General features: G+C 39.2%; 1 long non-coding RNA gene across 1 annotated transcript; it reads left to right on the forward strand.

Annotated features, from left to right (window-relative positions):
- Nucleotides 1-1,238: 1,238 nt before the first annotated feature.
- Nucleotides 1,239-2,340, forward strand: LOC107479908 (uncharacterized). The gene is made up of 3 exons (XR_002372628.2): nt 1,239-1,315; nt 1,736-1,869; nt 2,111-2,340. It is a non-coding gene; the product is annotated as an uncharacterized LOC107479908 (long non-coding RNA).
- Nucleotides 2,341-7,189: the final 4,849 nt, after the last annotated feature.

The raw sequence follows: 7,189 nt of genomic DNA on the forward strand, positions 1-7,189 counted from the left end.
ACACAAAATTCCTAATTTGTGCTCTAAATTCACTAACACACGCACACTCAGAGACAGAGAGGGAGAAGGGGAAATCAGAAGAACGGAGAAGAGGGAGGAAGAGATGGGAAAGAGCGCGAGGGAAACGAGGGAGGAAGGGGGCCGCCTCCGTCGCGGCCAAGCCGCCGTGGTTGAGGTTGCCGTCGTCTCTGTTGAGTTCCACCATGGAGAAGGCAACGATGCGCGAGAGATCGAGAGACAGCGGAAGGAGACGCAACGATGAGAGGAGGAAAAGGCCATTTCGTTCGCCCCTGAGGCCTCCAATGCCACCACTGCCACCGGAGACCTCGTCCCAGCCGCGAAGAAGAGGAGGAGGGGTGTTCTTTGCGCCTTCACCGCTGCCCCGCGTTGTCACTGTCGAGAAGTAGAACAAGACAGTGAGAGACGCGAAGAAGAATGACGGAGGCCACCACCGCTGCTACTGTCGTTGCTGGGCTCGCCGGAAGCTGCCGTGACCACCACTGAGCTCCGCGCTGTCTATGGAGTCACTGATGGAGGTGTCTTTGCTGCCTCTTCGGTTTAGGTCCTTCACTCCTTTAACTTATTCTACTTCCACTTTTACTCTATTGTTATCCTATTTCTGCTACCTTGTTTCCATTCGATTTTGATGGGAGGAACAAACTCATTTCTCTATTTTAATATAATGTAATATAAAAGTGGTACTGCATTGCATTAGAACAGAAGCCCCTAGGTTATGTGAGGTTCCCATAGTTTAACCAAGTTGGCAGTTTTTCTCTTTGATACCTATGTTATTTTGTCAAGTTTTTGTTAATCCTAGCCCCTCAATTGTTTAGGGGAAGTTTTCTTGGCTTTCTTTTGTTATCAAAATATGTTGAAAGTAAAGTTCCTGCCTTCCCCATGACCTAATGCAGACATGATTATGAAATGTTGTTGGCCCTTGATGAGCAAAACCACCAACATACTGGTGCATCCTCCAATCAGATCAATAGTTTGCCGGAGTCCACCATCCAGGTAATTATTACTAGTGTCAAATGGCATTTATACTTTCATTATTTTTTTAGCCGACACCCTGTGCCCAACCACAGCTTCCTTGTCTACTGTCCCATTAACAGTTGAGGACTTAAGGCAAGAAACCAGGTGAGCAGTAAAGTGGGGCTGTGGGAATTTGCAACTTTTAGTGTAGAGACTGATTTACAATCCTATCTATATTTTCCAAAATGACAACTTCGCAGAGGCCTGTGCAATATTCCTTGAGACCCCAGGCAAGGGTGAAATTATTCGCCATCTTCCCTGTTTGCACAAATTTCACAAAGATGTAAGAAGCACATCAAATGGAACTATTTATTTATATATTTTTCTGATAGATCTCTGATAAGAACAGGTTTGGATTGGTCTATAGGAGGAGAGGTAAGGAGAGACAAACTGAATTTTCACTGCCTTCACTACTTAGTTCATAATTGTTGCTGGTTGGCTGCTGGTTAGCTCCTATCCTTTAAGCTAGTTTAGCAGGTTAGGAGCAGGAATTCTAGGCTTAACTGCTGCATATAAATACTGGGATTTAGTTGGTTTTAGTTAGATAATTTTTGTTCAGTTTGGTAGTTCAGGAGAACAGAACTTTCTCCAGAGTTGGTTAGATCCAACAGTGTACTTCAATAAGGGATTGTGAAAATCCCTTTTTTTCTATTAGACCCTATCAATCTCAAATGCTAATCTGTCCTAAACCTGTGATGTGCAGTGTATTGATCCTTGGCTCCATAGGAAAACATCATGCCCGGTGTGCAAGTCATCTATCACCTAATTTACCGCTGGTTTTAGATGGATAATTTCTTATTCTACTACAGAATGTTGGCTATCCCATTTTGGTCTGAGGTACAGCAATGGATGATAATATATTCCCGTTAGTTGATAAGTAATAGAAATGCTTCCTTTTTTCAGTATGATGTTACTATCTGGCCTATTAGATATATAAAAAGTGAATATAAAGGGTCTAGAACTTACAAGTTGGTGTTTTGTTTCTAAACTGCTCTGAGATATGATTCATTTTGCGGTATGCATATATAGGTAACTATTCTGATTCATGGTCTTGTTAGATGTAATTGATCACTTGCAGGTCCTAATGAAGTCTGCCAAACCAGTGGCAAGTCTGAAGGCCGCAATTTTTTCCCTATGACAGATTAGTTACAAATATACCTGGTTGATGGGGCTACACAGGTATATACTGGGATTTAGACTTAGTAAATTTGTATCACACTATTAAGGGCCTGCTTGCTTTTCTACTTTTTGGAGGCATGCTACTGTTCGCATATAATATCTTGTGATGCCAAGTGCAGTTTCATGAAACTAGTCATCACATCACATTTATGATTTATCTCGCGTTACTTGATGAACAAACCCTTTAATTTATGCCATTTACTTGTGATTGTGTATCACTTGTTTTAGCATTTTAAATTGTTGAAAAGTGAATACAAACTTGCTTGTTTTGAAAATTTAGAAACTTTTTGAACTTAAGGAACTTTTGACTATGCACCTAACTTTTTGTTTCCGTTTTTCTTATTTACAGGAGTGCTGAAATGGTGACACATGCTACTTTGAGAGCTCAAAAATATTTTGATTCATAGTGACACTAATCTATGTTAGAACTTTTAGCTTTTGGTTGAACTTTTATGTTAGAACTTTTATGTTTTGGTTGAACTAATCAATGTACTCACTAGCTAATGTTATTTTGTTTCAAGACAATTTTAACTAAAAGGATATTGTTTGACTTATGTATATTTTTGCATATTATATACATGTAAACTTGCTTATTAAAATCGTTAATATATTAGTTAATTTAAAAATTAATTTAGTAAATTATGCATGTAATTTGTAATAAAAAAAAGTTGTTACAAAATAATTAATTTGCTTTCGTAACTAAAAAAAATGTTACAGAATTATGTTACATTTTGTAACAAAATTTTTTGATAGGAAAAAAATTGACTGTCACGAAAAATACCTTCAAGATCAAAATTTGTTACCACTTTTGTAACAGCTTCTAGTTTTTTGTATCAGAAAAGATTGTTACAAAATATGGTATTGAATTGTAACAGTTCTATTTTTCGTTACAAAATTTTTTTTTGTAACGGGACTTACTGCAATGGACCCCTTTTTTTGTTACAAAAAACTTTTGTTTCAAAATTTTGATGTTTTGTAACAATATTTTTTGTTACAAATGCGCTTTTTTCTTGTAGTGTCAAGAACATATTTTTGAAAATTTTTAAGAAAAGAAAGATATGCAAGACACCAAACTTAGAAACTTTCATACTAGAGACACTAACAAGTTGAGAATGCACATGAAAAACAACAAAAGACACAACACAAGAGAATTTAAAGATCAGACAAAGAAAATCATCAAGAACAACTTGAAGATCAATGAAGAACATAAGAACACATTTTCGAAAAATGCAAGAAAAATAGAAACATGCAATTGACACCAAACTTAAAATTTGACACTAGACTCAAACAAGAAACATAAATTTTTTTTGGTTTTATGATTTTATTAAATTTTTTTTTGTATTTTTGAAATTATTTTGGAAAAAGAAAATAAAGAATTTCAAAATTTTTAATAAGAATTCCAAGAATCATGCAATGTTAGTCTAAAGTTTCGGTCCAAAAATTTAGACATGGCTTAATAGCCAGCCAAGCTTTATGTGAAAGCCTCGGTCCAAAAGATTAGACATGGCAAAAGGCCAGCCAAGCTTTAGCAGAGCATTGCATACAACAACCAAATTGATGGGAACAAACTAACAAGCTTTTGCAATGATAAGTGGAAGCCTCAGTCCAAAAGAATTAGACATGGCTTTACAGCCAGCCAGACTTCAACATATCATCATGAAACTCTAGAATTCAGTCTTAGAAATTCTTAAGAACAAAATAAAATTTTTTATTTTTATTTATTTTTTCAAAAATAAAAAGTAAAAAAAGCTTAAACATAAAATAAAATTTCCCAATCTAAGCAACAAGTTGAACCGTCAGTTGTCCAAACTCGAATAATCCCCGACAACGGCACCAAAACTTGATACACGAAATCGTGATTCACAACTTCGTGTAGCTGACCAGCAAGTGCACTGGGTCGTCCAAATAATACCTTACGTGAGTAAGTGTCGATCCCACGGAGATTGTCAGCTTGAAGCAAGCTATGGTCACCTTGTAAATCTCAGTCAGGCGGATTCAAATGATTATGGGGTTTTGATAATTAAAAGAACGAAATAGAACATAAAATAGGATAGAAATACTTAGGTAATTCATTGGTGGGAATTTCAGATAAGCGTATGAAGATGCTTTGTTCCCTTTGAGCCTGTGCTTTCCTATTGCCTTCATCTAATCATTCATACTCCTTTCCATGGCAAGCTGTATGTAGGTGGATCATCGTCGTCAATGGCTACCATCCATCCTCTCAGTGAAAATGGTCCTCTACGGTTTCCTGCATGGCTAATCATCTGTCGGTTCTCGATCATGTCGGAATAAGATCCATTGATCCTTTTGCAAACTGTCACTGCGCCTAACACTCGCGAGTTTGAAGCTCGTCACAGTCATGCCATCCTAGATCCTACTCGAAATACCATAGACAAGGTTTAGACTTTCCGGATCTCAAGAATGCCGCCCATTTGATTCTAGCTTACACCACGAAGACTCTGATTGAACGCAATGGAAGCTCTGTTGTCAGGAAAGGCAACCATGCGTCGTGAACCAGGAGGCCAAGAGATACACACTCAAGCTCTAGCATATAGAACGGAGGTGGTTGTCAGGTACGTGTTCATAAGGGAGGATGATGATGAGTATCATGGATCATCACATCCATCAGGTTGAAGTAAGAGTGAATATCTTAGAACAAGAATAAGCTTGAATTGAATAGAAGAACAATAGTACTTTGTATTAATTCATAAGGAACAGTAGAGCTCCACACCTTAATCTATGGTGTGTAGAAACTCCACTGTTGAAAATACATAAGTGATAATGGTGTTCATTGGTTTCGGCCCCAGAGGGGGAACCAGAATAACCAAGACGACTAATACAATAGAGAAAAGTTCTATTATAATCAACTAGTAACATAGGGTTTACAGAAATAAGTAAATGATGCAAAAATCTACTTCCGGGGCACACTTGGTGTGTGCTTGGGCTGAGCATTGAAGCTTTCACGTGCATGTGCTTCTCTTGGAGTTAAACGCCAGCTCTGGTGCCATTTTGGGCATTTAACTCCAGCTTTTATGCCAGTTTGGGCGTTTTTACGCCAGAATTTTTATGCTGACTTGGAACGTCAATTTGGGCCATCGAATCTCAGGCAAAGTATAGACTATTATACATTGCTGGAAAGCCCAAGATGTCTAATTTCTAACTCAATTGAGAGCGCGCAAATTCGGCATCTGTAGCTCAAGAAAATCTATTTCGAGTGTAGGGAGGTCAAAATCCAACAGCATCTGCAGTCCTTTTTCAGCCTCTGAATCAGATTTTTGCTCAGGTCCCTCAATTTCAGCCAGAAATTACCTGAAATCACAGAAAAACACACAAACTCATAGTAAAGTTTAGAAATATGATTTTTGCATAAAAACTAATAATTATATACTAAAAACAAACTAAATCATACTAAAAACTACCTAAAAACAATGCCAAAAAGCGTATAAATTATCCGCTCATCAGCACCTATAGCTGAGGTGGTGAACACCCGACCAGTCTGTTGTGCCTTCCTGGTACCTTGTTTCTACTTCTCTGGACAGTTTGCGGCCTTGTGTCCTGCCTTACCACAAGAATAGCACAAACCCCATCCGGCCTTGCACGGGGCTCCCGGATGGTGACTTCTGCACCTAGTACAAGCTTGCTCATTCTGAGGCTGCTTCCCAAACCTCTTCCCTTGGGAGTTGTTGTTGTTGGGTCTCTTGAAAGAGCCTCCCCGCTTAAAAGACAGACCTCTAGGTGCAAAGTTCTTCCCTCGGTTCTGTGGGAATGATCCATTGTGAGTTCCCATCTCTGCACCCGCCTTCTTAACACACTCTTCAGCAACCCTACTCTTGTTCACCAACTCTGAGAAAGTCCTAATCTCCATTGGTCCAACTGAGTTGAAGATCTCGCTCTGGAGTCCTCCTTCATAATTAATGCACTTCCATTTCTCATAGTCTCCCGGAGTTCCCTGACACATACGGGAAAACCTGAACAACTCCTCAAACTTGTCAGTATACTCAGATACGGACATAGTACCCTGCTTCAACTGCAGCAACTCAAGTTCTTTGGCCGTCCTGGCAGAAGTTGGAAAGTACTTCTTATAGAACTCCTCCCGAAAGGCATCCCAGGTGATATAATCATCACCCTACTGCAGGAGACGTCGGGCTCCTTGCCACCAATGCGATGCTTCCCTAGTGAGCAAATAGGTAGCAAACTCAATACACTGCCCTTCAAGTACCACCTGCGCTTGCAGTGCTTGCTCCATAGCCTGAAACCAAGTATCTGCTTCAGTCGGGCTAGTAGTTCCCTTAAACTTAGGTGGATTAACCTTCAAAAAGTTTGCCAGTGTCATCGGGCCCTGAGCTCCACCTCCGTCATTGCCATGGTTGTTCGTCTTTTGCCAAAGGGCCTCTGCAGTGGCCTGCATAGCAGCAGCCATATTCTCCAATGCCGCCATAAAGTCTATCGGGTTATTTGGATTGGCTCCCGGCCCCAGAGGATTAGTACGACCTCTCCCATTGTCTTTACCGCATCCACGAGGCGCCATCTGGTTCCTATACACACCAAACAATCGATATTAAGTTGATCAGTCTCAATATCGGAAGTTTAGTGCTTCAAAGTCCCAAATGTATGCTCATGAACGTTTATGCCAGTTATATCAAGTAGATATACTAATAGCACATAACACACATACAGAGAATACACAGAAGCATAGTCAGTCTGTCCCTCAGGCTCTATAGGAACGAATTGCTCTGATACCATAATGTAACACCCTATCATATAAAGTCTTATGCTTAAGTCATAATTCAGAGATGACAAGTTATTACGACCTCTAAAAATAAAATTTGGTACGTATAGTAGTGTGAAAAATGATTATAACTAGGAGCCTTTGAAGAAAAAGGGTACAACAAAATCGTAACTTGAACGCGCAACACTCCGATCGAAAATGTAACGAATAAAGGAATAAGCTAAAGCGAGATTGGATATATATATATAT

The sequence above is a fragment of the Arachis duranensis genome, chromosome 3 (assembly GCF_000817695.3).
Source record: "Arachis duranensis cultivar V14167 chromosome 3, aradu.V14167.gnm2.J7QH, whole genome shotgun sequence".
In the NCBI taxonomy this organism is placed as follows: Eukaryota; Viridiplantae; Streptophyta; class Magnoliopsida; order Fabales; family Fabaceae; genus Arachis; species Arachis duranensis.